At 43.5% G+C, this 15917-nt stretch overlaps 1 long non-coding RNA gene across 1 annotated transcript in view; it reads right to left on the bottom strand.

Annotated features, from left to right (window-relative positions):
• Positions 1-15854, bottom strand: part of LOC103657804 — a 278292-nt gene extending 262438 nt beyond the window's left edge. The window contains exon 1 of the long non-coding RNA XR_566955.2: positions 15654-15854. This is a non-coding gene — a long non-coding RNA (uncharacterized LOC103657804). The remainder of the gene's footprint in view (positions 1-15653) is intronic.
• Positions 15855-15917: the final 63 nt, after the last annotated feature.

Genomic DNA, 15917 nt, shown 5'->3' on the forward strand with positions numbered 1-15917 from the left:
GGGGAGGCTGGGCAAAGAACAAAGAATTACAATAAACAGAAAATATAAAACAGGATGGAAAAAAAGGAAGAAACCTCTTAAAAGGTAAATTGATCAAAAGGTAAATCTATTGCACTAAAGGAGAGAAATATATTAATTTAATAAATTTACAAAGGGTTTGGATATATTATGTATGCCATGTTAATAGCAATAAAATTGAATTGGGAATTCAGGGAGGCCCTGAGGAGAAGAAGAGGTAACAGAGGGTTGTATATTCTTGGGGCAACAGGAGTGAGGTGAGCAGAAATCATAGCTGAGTCCAGCCAGGTACAGCAGGGAGTCCAGCTGTGACTGAACGGGACCAGCCATGTCCAACCACTCCGTTAGAGTGTGTTACAGGCTGAACTGTGTCCTCTCCCAAACCACATGTTCAAGTCCTAACCCTCAGGACCTCAGAATGTGGCTATTTGGAGATGGGGGCCTTTCAGGGGTGAATAAGTTAAAAATGAAGTCATTAAGGTAACCCTAATCCACTATGACTGGTATCCTTCTAAGAAAAGGAAGACCATGTGAAGATGCAGGGAGAAGATGGCCATCCACAAGTCAGGGAGACAGGACTCAGAAGAAACCAACTCTACCAGCACCTTGATCTTGGACTCCAGAACTGTGAAAACATAATTATCTGTTGTTTAAGCCCCTCAGTCTATGGTAGTTTGTTAGGTCAGCCCTAGCAAACTGATACAGAGGGTCTCCTCTTCTTGTTAATGATATTACAATTAGAGAAATGACATGCCAATGAAGCGGACAGAATAAACAGTGATTATAGGCAGAACTGTATATGGGTCTAGCAGGTTCCACTTTGGCAGAAGGTCAGGACGTAGTTTGAGAGGTTTTTCTGTCATTAGCAAAGGATAGGAGTGGCAGGTGGGTTTGGGATGTAAATTTAAGGAACTGGGCTGAAGTTGTAGCCCTGTTTATCTTTCACTGACATGGTCATAACTTAGGTAGAAAATGTTGGTAAAGCCAGGTTGCCTAATTCTGTCACCTGACGGCCACTGATCAGTCGCAGGCAGCACCAGCAGAAGCAAAAATCTGGGCTCAGTTTCCTGATGGGTTTGTGAATTGGCATTCTAGCAGGCAGACAGTTCTCTTGTTTGCTTTTCTTACCCATTGCTATTACCAGGAAAGACTGGGCCTTTTTTAAAATTCGGACAATAGAAGGGAGTCAACAAACTACATCAGTAATCTCCAATTAAAAGACAAAGACTCAAAGTAAGGAGAGGCTAATCAATGGAACAGAATAGAGTCCAGCGAGACTTACACGTATTCAATCCACTCATTTTCAACAAAAGTGCCAAGTCAATGCAACAGAAAGAGAATTTTTAACAAATGATGCTGGAACAAATGAATATCCATACAGGAAAAAAACATCAAAGAATCTCCACCTCTGCCTCACTGCATATGCAAAAATGCACTTGAAATGGACCATATGCCAAAACGGAAAAGACACAAAGCCCCACTTTTTTAAAGAGTGAAATACTTGAACAGAAACTTCACGTGCCAATATGCACATGAAAAGTGCTCACTGTCATTAGGGAAAAGGAAAAGACAGAGACTCTTTGTCTATAAGTCCTGTTACCCAGCTATGGGCTGTCCACTCCTAAAACAAAAATATCTCCCTTAAAAAACCAGGGGAAATAAGAGAGATGGAAAGCAAGCATGCTCATTCATCATTAAGAATGCTAATTGGCACATTTTTTGGAGAGCAATTAGGCAGAATTTAACATCACTTTACCTGCAAAGTAAAATGCATGCTTTGACACAGTGCTATCGATTGTAGGGATAATCTCAAGAAAATCCCCCCTCCACCCCGCACACACACACAAAGGCGCATGTACAAAAGTGTTTGCTGCAGATTTATTTGGAAGAGTGAAAATTTGGAAACTCCCTAAAATGCCCACTAGTATGGGGAGTGGTTAAGTAACTTATGGTGCCTCCACTATTCATATGACGGATGCAATCATTAAAATAAAAAGGTAGACCTGTATTTACTGACATGGAGACATCTCCGAGATATATATACCTATTGCTAAGTGAAAAAAGAAGTCACCAAACAATGCAAATGGCTCTGTTTCCATCATTAGAGACTTATACAAAGGTGAACATTGTTGTAAGTAAAGGCAAAGGTAATTTCCGGAAGGATACACATGGGAACATAAGAGTGCACATAAGGGGTAAGGATACATGCCATCACTCTTTACTCAATACGAATTGTTTATAACTGGGATGAGTTTACTTGTTCTCCGTGTAATTAAAAATAATAATAAAAGCTGCTTTTTAAAGTACAGAATATTAATTATCAATGAAACTAACATGTATAGGATTTTGCTCCACACTCAGCTGAAAACATTATCTCACTGAATCCTGCAAAATGGGCACCTGTGCTCATTACATAAAGAAGTGGAAGCTTAGAAGGTTTTAGTGGTGTTCAGTGGCACCTTAACATCATCTGAGGAGTGTTTTTTGGTTTTGTTTTGTTTTTTTAAATTCTAATGGTTGGACCTCATCTCAGATCCACAGGACCAGAATCTCTGCAGGGGGGGGCCCAAGCATGTGCAGTTTGCAAAAGCTCCAAGAGGTGATTCTAACGTGCAGCCAGCGTGGAGAGTCAATGGTTAACGTTGTTCTCACTGCTAGGTCACATTGCTAGCAAATGATGCAACGTGGCTACACTGCCCCTTCATACCCAGAAAATTATAGGTATAGATAGATGTAGATGTAGATGGTACAGTCATAGCTATACCATAGGCATAGGTATAGATATAGATATCTAGAGGATTAGATGTAGGCATATATATACATATTGAATATATCTATTTTTTCAATTATGGATGAAGAGCACCTCGAGTATAAAATGCACCGGGCATTGTTCTCACTTCCTGCTCCTTCCAGTACGCCCATCCTCTGTGTCGGCCTTCTGCAGTGGTCACTGAAACTCCTGAGGGGTGATACATGAAATATTTAACAATCAGACAGCACTGGCACTGACCCACCATAATGGACCCTGGACTTAGCACTAGAGCAGGTTCAGGCTTTAACCTTTTGGTCACTGGCTCCTGAAGAGGTAAAAGGTTTCCCCAGGGAAAGCAGCAGTGGAATGCCACTCGGCAGGCTCAAGACAGTAGCTGTTTACTCACCGGTATGGAAATAGTTCTCTACTTTAACAACCAGTCCAGTGGTGCCAGCATCTGCTTGTGCCCAGACCTTGGTCTGAATGGTGGTGGTGGTGGTGAGTGTTTTTCAAAGGTTGTTCTGAGACAGTCTGCCTCCCAGGCAACTATTTCATTTCAACTACTTCTACCCAAAGACTTGCTTCTTGAGCATTGGGAGGAAAAGAACGAGGCTGGCAAGCAGTCTGTGATCCACACCGGGCTGCCCCCACCAGCTGTTGTGTGCCTGGCAGCCCCCCGCTCCCAGCCCCGCTCATTCCCAGCTCCGAGGGGGTTTGTCACTTTGCTGATTACTGCCATGTTTCCCTCCTGAAGTGGCAGCTCCAGTTGTGTTTCCCAGATAATTTCCAAGATGCTAATTGCCACCTGCTGATTTCCTGTAAACACTGTACTTTACACATGTGATTAATCAGAAAGCTGTGGACTGTTCTGAAGAAGCATGTGTGCCTGCGTGTATGTGCGCACCCGTTTCATTACTGTGGTGAATTTAAATCACAGGCTATGTTTGCTCACAAAGCCGTATTAGCAAAACGGCAGGGAAAACAAAATTACAAAACACCATAAACTGCAAGTTCACAGACTGTATAAACAACAATTCGAGTCAGTCCGACAACTCGCTGAGTCAATTCTGGAACGGAGCAGCAGGCACGGAGCATCTCCAAAGGAGACTTGGAATCATAGGTGCTTGTGTTTCTTGGAGAAACCAAAACTGAAAACATTTTCAAAGGTTTCTGTTAAAGAACGTTCTCTTTGGTTTCAAGATCAACCTTGTACCAAATCCTAGGTCTTCCACTGACTACCCGTAAGATCTGTACAAAGAACCCTAACCTTCAAGCTGCCCTTTCCTCATGGGTCAAATGGAGATAATTTCCAAGTCACCGGAGATAACATGTAAAATACTTACTTTGCATATTAGTCAGAACTGTTTTGGTTGTTAGTGACAGAAATTTAATTCAAAGCGGCTTAAGCAAAGCAAGAAATGGAGATGGAGTGGCTCAAAAACTAAAGACCAGGGACTCTGACCTCAGGTGCTGTTGGATCTAGATGCTCAAATAATGACTTTGGAACTCTATGACACCCTCCCCATTTGGGGGCCCTGCTTTCCTCGGTGTGGACCTCTTTCTCAAGCAGACTCTACTTATGGCAAGACTTTCTCAAGCAGACTCTATTTATGGCAAGCTGGTACACTAACGGCTCCACACATATATCTTATCTTCCCAGCAACCACAGAGAACTGGTATGAACAGCACATCCCTTGGAAAATGACCCACTAGCCCATTCTCAGATCACACAGTTTGGGTGTGGTCAAGTGGCTACTTAGATTCTACTCAAACTCCAGAGATAGGCACAGAACCAGATACGCACATGAAGATGCAGCTGGGCCTCTGGCCTCAAAACCAAACAAGACAGTTCAAAGGACAACCGGCCCCACTTGACAGTATTTGTAAAGGGAAAAATCAGGGGTTCTGACATCAGGATCTGAGTTCCAGGATTGATACTCAGTCTTCCATATAAGCAGATGTACTGAGTGATGAGAGAGAGAGAAGTTTGTTTAACTCAGAGAGAGGAGTTGTCAGCCCTTCCTACACATACTCACACAGGATGACTCCATTTCAGTCCTAGGCCAACAGGGTAAAGTGGGCAGTCTATGGCCCCAAACTCAGACACATCTGGCCAAGGTAATAGTTTGCCATTATTTGTTTTTAAGCCTCTCTGAAGGTTTACAACACTTCTTATAAGAAATTCTCATAATATCCCCACCAACAGTTCTGGTCTTGGAAGTGTAGAACTCATCATTCTACCTAATCATTTAGCCTTTTTATCCTGCTCTATCCACTAGTGGGGCAAGATGGGATCCTCTGCCCCTTCATTTCCACTGTCCATCCTCCTCAACTTCTCCCCGATATGAAGAGGGTCCTTTAGTGTGATAACGCATCAGCTATCCTATGAGAGTTGATTAATATGAGCCATAAGGGTTTGATGTCTTTAAGTGCCTTGCTCTAAAAAATGTAAGACTTCAAGGCAAATGGGTCTTATCTGGACAGATGAAAGGAGCAGGTGCACAATAAGGCTGGTGGCTCTTGTTGGAAAAGGATGGAGGGATGGAGATCAAGATAAAGGGTACTTGCTGGTGCCCATGAAAGGCAAACTTAGCCTGTCTAAAAGGTAATGCACATAAAACAGAAAGGAAATGTTGGTAGCAGCCTCTGGACTCTGAATCTCTTCCTGACTGGCTATGAGGAGCATTAAAGTCCTTTCTATAATGAACTGAACTTATTCACCTTTTCAGTCACTATGGGTTAAAGGAAAAGAGTTAGACACAGCACAGAGTGATGGTGAAGGGCACAGACTCTGGATTCAGACCACCTGGATCTGAATCTAGGATCCTACACTCTGTAAGTAGGACACCTTGAGCATGTTACTTAACTTCTCTGAGCCTCAGTTTCCTTGTTGGTGAATAAAGATAATAATGGCATCTACCTCCCAAGGTTGGCATGAGAAGGAAATTAGTTAATACATGCATAAACTTAAAATTGAACCTGGCTCATAATAAATACTGAATAAATATTGACTTTATACAGACAGCAACTTGGACTCCCTTCCTTCAGGGAACCCCCTTGTTTGCGTGTACATGGTTGGCTGGGTGAATATCCCAGGAAAGTGTTGAGTCTCTCTACAGATTCACAGAGGCATAGTTGGGGTACCCAAGAGGGGTGTGGCTGCTACTTGCTTTTGTTGCACTTTTGATGTAAAGGGATTTTCTTCTGCTTGGCACAGTTGGAACAAGCTCTTCCATTGGCTTACTCCGAAAATAAGAAAAAGTCTGCAGTGAAATTTTCATGCCCTAGGCTGAAAAGACCTGGCACAGTCAACTCCAAGGGTGAGCTGGGCTGGTCACAGAAGGGCTTAAGTGGACATCAGCCTTTGCTAACAACTGGGAAGCAGCATCAAAAACAAGCACTGGAACCAATAACAGGTGTTCTCAGAACTCCAGACACAAAGGCTAGTTAGAAGCCAGAAGGGTTATTACCCAGGTATCAGAGATGAGAGCAGAGATTGCCCTACAGGCTGGCTCAAGCATGTTTTGCCTAAAGTGTGCTTGCAGCTATGGTAGCCCACAGTATCTTTCAAGGTCATCTTTATATTCTGGCATCCCCAATCTCCCTCTCTTTCACCAATTACCCACTCAAGTGATTTTGCATTACTGCATGTACTCTATTCCCACTCACCTCTGGAATTCCTTTTCCTTATCAAGACAATTCTTGATCACTCCTCAAGCATAACTGAATTTCAGTCTCCTCTTTAAGGTTTGCTTTGACCACTTCCAAACCCTCTGAACTGATACTCATTACCTGATACAATCATAATAAATACTGAATACATACTGGAATACATTGTGGAATTCTATACTGCCTTACCACATGTCTTAAACTAGGGCCTTGTAGGACAGCAAACATGCATTAGTTTTATCTCTATAGCATCCTTCATTCCTTCTGCTGGTAGTAACACCTACGCAATTTTTCTCTGGGGTAATAAAAAAAGCCCTTCCAAATTCTTGGTCCCTGTGGCTCAAAAAGCTCAGCTCCAGGGATGCACATGTGACTCAGGCCTGAGCAATCAAGTATTCCATCCCCCTGGTCACAGTGATTGGTTCAGGGATGGGCACATGATCTAAATCGTCCCAATGAGTTTCAGCTCCAGGATTTTTGCTGAAACCACTGAAAAAAGGGGAGGGATGACTCTCTTGCAAAAGACCAGCAGCCACCATATAATGGAGAGAAACCTCCTGAAAATTAGGCCACTTCAGAAAAAAACAGAGCAGAGAAAAGGAGGGAATAAGGTGCCTAAGGACATGATCTGGATCTCTGGATACAGCTATACCTGAATCTAAATATCTCCTAGAGGGGCGCCTGGGTGGCACAGCGGTTAGGCGTCTGCCTTCGGCTCAGGGCGTGATCCCGGCGTTATGGGATCGAGCGCCACATCAGGCTCCTCCGCTATGAGCCTGCTTCTTCCTCTCCCACTCCCCCTGCTTGTGTTCCCTCTCTTGCTGGCTGTCTCTATCTCTGTCGAATAAATAAATAAAATCTTTTAAAAAAAATAAATAAATATCTCCTAGACATTTCAGTTATATGAGACAATAAGATCTCTTCATTCATTCAACAAATATTAATAGAAGGCCTACTGTGTGACAGGCACTGTTCTAGACACTAGAATACATGAGGTGTATTTTTTTTTAACTTAATACAAAATAAGCTAGATTTCTTTGCTTGCAACTGAAATCACCCTGGTCAATGAAGTCTTCATGTTGCTTCATTCATGCAATGCTATTTAACCTCCTTCGTGTGAATGCCTTTTTCCCAAGTAGATCATACATTCACTGAGAACAGAGACCACACATTGTATTTCTCTATATCACCAACTGTGTTGTATACAGTAAATAATTAGCAAATTATTTGTTAAGTCAATAAAGGCTACATTTATTGGGAACTACCACCGGTGGTATTGATTCAAATAGCCTAGTTCAGAAGAAATGTCTAAGGAGATTTGCCATTGAGCTCTGATTAGACCCTGGTAGCCAAAAGACATCTGTGCTCCATGAGCACAAACATGGCATGATGATGAATCAATATTAGTCCACAAAAAAGGAACATATCAGAGGACTGACTTATGATGTCAGAACATATGCCAGTGCCTATCTCTGCTCCTAGTCCAAATTCCTGGAAATGACCCAAGAAAAGTTGTTGTTAGAGAATAAATATGTAATAATGATGAAAATCAGGAAAAGGTACACAATGGACCATAAGTTCTGAACAGAAGAAGAAGAGCTGAAAACATGTGCAAGAGGGAATTGGCTGTGAAGATGGGAGTGGTTGTGGGGGAAGTCCAAATTCAGAATTAGCAAGCAGTGAGTAGTGAATGGTAAAGTATTTGGAGAACTCAGCCACTGACACTCTTAGGCCATGGGGGAGTGGGCAGCAACTACCTTTTCCTACAGAATAAAGCAGTGACTATGGACACAAAGGAGGAAGGCACAGGACATTGCCACAAGCATCCTGCAACTCCCAGGAAAGGAAACATTCAAACCAGAAGAAAAACTACCAGCTCACTCTAACTGGCAGCATACCGCTCCCTTCTAGCAGCTGAATATAATCAAAATCATCAAGAGGTAAATATCGAATATCTCAAATATGAGAAGTGGGAGTAACAAGAATCTCCCAATATACTGCAAAAGCTAATCTAACGGTCCTTTCTCTATTTTCCTCTTAAAGATTTATTTAATTTAGAGAGAGAGAGATGGGGGGGGAGGACAGGGAGAGAGGAAGAGAGAATCTCAGACAGACTTCCCACTGAGCACAGAGCCCAACGTGGGGCTCGATCTCACGACCTTGAGATCATGACCTGAGCCGAAATCAAAAGTCCAACACCTAACTAAGCCACCAAGGCACCCCTATTCTCCCCTTATTTAATCTTTCAACAGCCTTTAATAAAAATGGCCACTCCCTTCTTCTCGCAACACCTGCTTTCCTTGGCTGCCATGACACCACACTCTAGTGGTCTATCCTTTTACATCCGTGTTATCTCTACTCAGTCTTCTTATGTGTTTTCTAGAGCTGCCATAACAAAACATCACAAACTGAGTGGCTTAACGGAAGTTTATCATTTCACAGCTCTGGAAGCCAGAAGCCTGAGATCAGCTGCCAGCAGGTCCATGCTCCCTCTGAAAGCTCTAGGGAAGGATCTCTCCTAGCTTCCAGTAGTTCTTTGGCTGGTGATAGCATAACTCCTGTCTTCACACGGAGTTCTCCCTGTGTGCATGTGTCTATTTCCAAATTTCCCTTTTTTACAAGGACACAAATCATATTGAATTAGATGTCCTACTCCAGCATGGCCTCATCTTAACTAAATACATCTGCAATGACCATATTTCCAAATAAGGTCATATTCTGAGGTACTGGGGGTTAAGACTTCAATATATGAATGGGGGGACACAATTCAACCTATAAACTGTCTACTCAACGATGGCGTGGTGTTCTCGAGGTATGGGCCTTCCTTTTCTTCCCTTCTATATCTGTGCTCTTTCCCTATATGTTTTCGTCAAATCTGATGGCTTTAAATATATGCTGATGACTTCCAGATTTATATCTCCACCTCTGACCTCTCCCTTGAGGTTATACCCAACTGTCCACTTGACTCTGACATATCTAATAGAGACCTCAAAATCACCAAAACAGAATTAATAATTTTCACCACTACTCCACTCCAACAAACAGGACCCCACTAGGTCTCCCCATATCAAAAACTGTACTGCCATCAACCAAGTTGCTCAAATAAAAAACTCAGGATCCTCCCTTTCTCTTATGCTCCAGAACCAAGCTATGACAAGTCCTAACAGTTCTACATTCAAAATACGTAGAATGCACCGATTTCTCTCCACCTCTGTCGTCACACCCAAGTCCAAACCATTACCAACCTTTTGCTAAAAGTAAATCCACAGGCCCGTATCTGGCCACTCTTCTTTACTCTTAACCCCCTCTAACCCACCCTCAATATCAGTGTGATTTGATAAAGTATACATCCAATCATGTCACTCAGTCGTTTTAAATCCCTAAATGACAATTTTTAGAATCAATTACATACTCCTTACCATGGCCCCCAAGGCTCTTTCAACATGGTCTGGCCCCTGCCTGCCCTTATCCTTACTCTGGACCCTTCCCTCCTCTTGCTCATTATGCTCCAGCCACACTGGTCTCCTTTCAGTTTGTAGAACACTTCACACTACTTCCCACCTCCAGGCCTTTCCATACTCTTGCTATTGTCCTTTCCAGGAAGACTCTTCCACAGATTCTGCACATATATGGATCCTTCTCATGCTTGAGATTCTAGCTCAAATATCAAACCTTAGAATCTCTTCCCTGATCAAACTTTCTAAAGTAACCCCTGCCTAGTTACTGTCTGTTCTATTTCCCTATTTATTTTACTTCTAGTATTTACAACAACCTGAAATTATCCTGTTTATTTACGTGTACTTGTGTATTATTTGTCTCCTTCTCCAATCTCCAGGCAGGAATCAAGTCTATCCTTTACCACTGTGTTTTCAGTATTCAATACTTCACCTGAAACATAATTAACTTCTATATATGTATTTAATGGACGGGTGGATGAATTAAAAAAAAATAGACCCTAGAAATCCTCTTACTCAAATCCCTGTATGCTGAGTGTTCTCTTAGCACACTATTTCCAGGAGTCTAAATGAGAAAGGATTCTTTTTCCTAGAGACAGAGAGATGCCCTCACTTTCTTGTAGCAATGCTTTGTTTGCATTGCATTTTCTTTGCATTGCCTTCATCATAAAGTCCAAATTCCTTCCAACCTGTCTGTACAACTTCATCTGCCACCACTTCCTTCCCCTATAGTAAGTTCATGGCACGCTAAACTTCGTATCATTACATGAAAATATCGCTCATGCTTATAATGTTACCTCTCTTTGGAATGCCTTTCTTTCCCCTCCTGCTAAACATCCTTCAAGATCCCCCTATGAAGCTTTTCCTGGTAGCCAGAGATGTTATCATGTCAGAGGCCTTCATACATACCTTTACCACATTTACTCTAATATATGACAATTCAACACCTAAGGTTGGAAGCAGACCTGTCCACAGAGACCTCTCAGGTCAGAAAGGACTCGCATGATATATTCAACATGCGAAATGGGAAAAATACGCAGCCAAGAATACTTTGTCCAGCAAGGCTGTCATTCAGAATAGGAGAGATAAAGAGTCTCCAAAATAAACAAAACTAAAGGAATTCATGAACAATAAACCAGCTCTGCAAGAAATATTAAAAGGGACCGTTGAGCAGAAAGAGACCAAAAGTCACAAAGACCAGAAAGGAACAGAGACAATCTACAGGAACAGTGACTTTACAGGTAATACAATGGCACTAATTTCATATCTTTCTAGAATTACTCTGATTGTAAATGGACTACATGCTCCAATCAAAAGAATAGGGAATCAGAATGGATAAAAAAACAAGACCCATCAATATGCTGCTTACAAGAGACTCATTTTTAGACCCAAAGACAACTCCAGATTGAAAGTGAGGGGGTGGAGAACCATTTATCACACTAATGAACATTAAAAGAAAGCTGGAGTAGCCATCCTTATATCAGACAAACTAGTTTTTTTATTCTATTTTTTAGAGATTTTATTTACTTATTTGAGAATGAGAGAGAGAACAAGCAGGGGGAGGGGTAGAGGAACAAGCAGACTCCCTGCTGAGCAGGGAGCCCAGCATGGGTCTCAATTCCAGGACCCTGGGTCATGACCTGAGCCAAAGGCAGACGCTTAACCAACTGAGCCATCCAGGCGCCCCAGACAAACTGATTTTAAACCGAAGACTGTAATAAGAGACGGAGAAGGACACTATATCTAATATAAGACAATTCTATGACCGATTTTCCCCATTTTACTCTTAATACTTGGAGTAAAAGGATTATGTCTTATATTTATCCCACTACTGCCTAGCATGGTGTCTCATAGATATACAGAAAAAAATTGTTGGCTACTATATATGCATATATAGTTGAAATTTTTTCATTATGGTATTGCTCAGTGGAGTGAAAGGAACTGGAACGTTTTAACAGTTGTTATTCTGCCAGTTATGTGACCATCATTAATGAACCAGAGGGAGAGGTGAATTTTAATTTGTGAAAAGGAAAACGATTTCAACTAGTTATGGCCTGATTAGTAAATCATATTTGAAAATACTGTGTCCAAAATAGGCACACCAATATACTGAAACTTTTCATGTCCACTTTTCAATTTTTAAAGAAACGGATAAAATTTTCAGAAATGAGAGGTAACTGGCATTCCTAAGAAATTCTCTAGCTTGGATTTTTTTTTTTTTTAACTTAGCATAGGCATAGATAGCACTTCTTGGAACTATTTAATGTACAGCTAATGTTTACTTTTATGGTACCCTTACTTTTGGCTAATGGGATTTAGAACAAGGTATAACCCTTATGGCTGCTGGCCAAAGGGCTTGTGGGTCAGAACCATAGACAGAGGAGTGGCATGTAAAAGGTGACTCTAGGGCAGCTTGTGCAATGACAGCTGTGATATGAAATATACTGCCAAGGAAAGACTGGTGTGAACATTCCTCTGGGGATCATTTGAAGACACTGACTCTTGATCCGGGTCAATTCAGAGGACAGAATCTTAAGAAAATAACCACTCCTCCAAGATGTCTCCAAGTAGTACAGTCTGTTTCGTACTTTGGATTTATTGACCTACATTGATTCACTATTTTTTCCACAATCTGCTCTTCTCAAGTCACCAACATTTTTGCTCCAAAGTAAAAGTAGACACCTAATTAGAAAACGTGGAGGACATCTGTTCTTTTTATCCATCCAGCATCTATGATCCTTTTTTCTTTACAAACCACCTTTCAAAAAAAATAAATGTTTTTAAAAGATGGTATTAAGGAATTCTTGCTAATAGGAAGCATTTGATGGTATTGAAGTTATGTTTAAACCAGGAGTCCCTTTTAGCAATACATTCTAGGGTTACAAATGAATAATGTGATGTCTGGGATTTGCTTCAAAATATTTAGGATTGGGGAGTGGGTAGAGATATAGGGAAGACAAAATTGGCCATGAGTTGCTAATTGTTGCTAAAACTGGAAGATGAGAACATGAAAGTTAATTCTACTTTTTCATATTTGATGGGGCACCTGGGTGGCTGTCGGGAAAGCCTTGGACTGTTGACCTCAGCTCAGATCTTCTTTATCTCACCGTGGTGAATTCAAGCCTCACATTGGGCTCCACACTGAGCATGGAGCCTACTTAAAAAAAAAATACTGGTGTGTGTTACTGAGAGGCCACCAAACAAAAACAAAACTAAAAACAAACAACTCCTAAAGATCTTATGATCCTATATCTGAGAGATAATGAACAAGCCCCAGTATCCCGTGCTCCAAAAGGAACTTCGAGGAGGTTAGGCTATAACTTTCCCATGCAGATGAGATTTTGTCTTTTGGAAGTCCATGTGATGGAACAGTAAGTTCAGGTGTCTACAGATGGTCACTTTGTTGAGGACCAAGATGTTTCAGGAGAGCAGTTTCTAAGAAATGAAACTTTCATGCACCACTCCTGACAAGAAGCAGCTGGGGTGGCCTAGAGTTGCAGGGATTGAGGCTGAGTGTGGGATGTGGTTGTGATGGTCGGCCCAAGATCAATACACTAATGTACTAAATCAGAACAAATACAAAAACAAAACAAAACAAAACAACACTGTTTAAATATAAAATGTGCTAGACAAGTAGAGGGAACCAAGATACAATGCCAAGCACATTAGGAAGGATGGAGAAGAGCTAACATATGAAGAGGGTGGAGAGGTACAAAAGGAAGACACACCTGAATATTTGGGGGGGGGGCATAAGGACTTTTCACTGCAACAGTCATGTCAGAAGCAAATAAGGAGCCAACAGAGAGGGTGGGGAATAAAATGAGAAAAGGAATGTAAAAGTGCTTCAAAATCTGTGAAACTGTACACACATGGCAAGAACTGCTCAGAGGCTATAGGCAGCAGATGAGGTTGAGTGCCTACTCTGTGAAACACTGCTCTAAGCACCCAGCATATGTGGCTTAAAAAAAAAAAAAAAAAAAGTCCTGCTTCATTGAGCTAACATTCTGGCGGGGAAAACAAATAAACGTATTTGCCAAGTGTGTGAACTCCACCTGGCTGTTTCACCTAGGCAGAAAAGCTGTCCTCTGTCTTGCTGCAGTCCCCACCATTCCCTACTGTCTTATACTCTGCCTACTTCACTCATTTATGTTAGCTGCCTGAGCTCTCTAGTCTTGTGAGTTTGTGACCCTTGCTCTCCAATGTCCCTGAGCTGCTTGTGACACTTGCCTCTCCCAATAAGCACATAAAAGACCCTTTCCTTACCGGAATCTGAATCCTGAGTTGCCACTAACCTGAAGTTACCTTGGGTGGTTATGTCACCTCACTGAGATCTCAATGTTCTCAACTGTAAAGTGAAGGCAATTATATCTGCTTTCTAGGACTTCTGTGAGGACTAGACATTGCCTAACCAGCTCTTACAGCTCTTTGGGATTTCATTCTTAGCCATACTTCTTCAAAGAAACCTACCCAGACCTCCTGACTAGGTCAAATCCCTCCAATATATGTAGATCCTCCCACCATGTTCCTCTTCTTGGTAGTACCTGTTGCAGTTACAATTATACCTTAGTTTATTTGATTATTTGATTAATGCCTGCCCCTCCCAGCAGACTTGGAAGTGCAACAGTGGCATGGATCCTGCTTTTGCTCACCACCTATCATCATGACTGGCAAAAAAATAGATGCTCAAAAAATACTAATGAGAAAGAAAAATGAACTATTCAAAGACAACCCCTGGCATACACTAGGTTCCCGACAGATTCTCTCTGACCCTGCCTCACCTAATGCCTGTCACATAAACGATACTCCTAGCTTTGGGCTGCTAGAATTTGTAGACTGAGTTTTAACTAAGACTTCTGCTGAGAAAGAAAAGTCACTAGCTTTCTTTTCTAATAGGCCACCTACTCCTAGAACGGGGATTCTTGTTTTGCCCACTGATGTATGCTAAGTGCCTAAAACACTGCCTGGCACCTCATCAATAAAGGGATGGGTGGGTGGGCGGGCATGCGACGCTCTGAGTTTCACAGAAGTTGGGAGGCGAGAACAGATCCTCCTAGCAACCACAGTGGAGGGTGGGGAGGGAGGAGCGGGGACTCTGGGCCAAGACCCCCCTTGGTTCACATTCAGCCAGTATCAACTTCCCCAGAGCTAGGGGCAGTAGGGCCCCCAGACGACGACGGGGTGTCCCCGAGCCCGCCCTGGGGTAGGGGATGCAGCCAAACACATGTGCTCCCGCAGAGGAGGGTGGGGAACAGCCGGGGCGCCCTCACGCCGCCTCTGGGGACCTGGATGGGGCTGCCCCGGGTGCTCCCACATTGGGAGACAGACGGGGCGTCCCTGCGCCTCCCCTGGGGACGGGACGGGGCCACCCAGGTGCTCCCGCAGCGGGAGACTGATGGAGCGCCCCCGCGCCGCCCTTGGGGGCCTGGGTGGGGCCGCCCTAGATGCTCCCCCACAGGGGGGAACCAACAGGGCACCCCCGTACCGCCCCAAGTGTTCTCACCTGGGGGACGGATGGGGCGGCCCCGCGCCGCCCCTAGGGGACGGGACGGGGTCGCTCAGGTGCTCCCGCAGGGGGACACCGGGGCCCGAGCCCCTCAGCGAGAACAGCAGTGCGCTACTGTCGCCGTCCTCAGAGGGTGCCTCGAGCACGTCCGAGCCCTCTGCGACAGACCCCTCCGCCAGGTAAAGGAGTCCCCTCTCCCTCTCCCTTTTCCGCTGCAGAAAGGCCTTTGCGCCGCCTCCCCACTAGTGTTCTTCACCTCAGAGACGTCTCCCCGCCTCCCAGACTCCACGGCTGAGGGAAGCCTCCTACTCTCCTTTTCCACACTGTGCCATCTTCTCCCGCAAAATGTCTGGTCGGCCTCCGACTGTGTCCCTCCGCCCCGCGAAGCTTCTCCGCACCCCACCTCATTCCTAAAGTCCCTCAGCGGCGAGTCGCTGCGCTGCGCGCTCTCGCGAGAGTCCACCACGCAGCCCTCTCCCCCAGCCCCTCGCCCGCGAGGAAGCCTCCCCGGACCCCGCGG

Source organism: Ursus maritimus, unplaced genomic scaffold (genome assembly GCF_017311325.1).
Source record: "Ursus maritimus isolate PB19 unplaced genomic scaffold, ASM1731132v1 scaffold_2, whole genome shotgun sequence".
Classification (NCBI taxonomy): domain Eukaryota; kingdom Metazoa; phylum Chordata; class Mammalia; order Carnivora; family Ursidae; genus Ursus; species Ursus maritimus.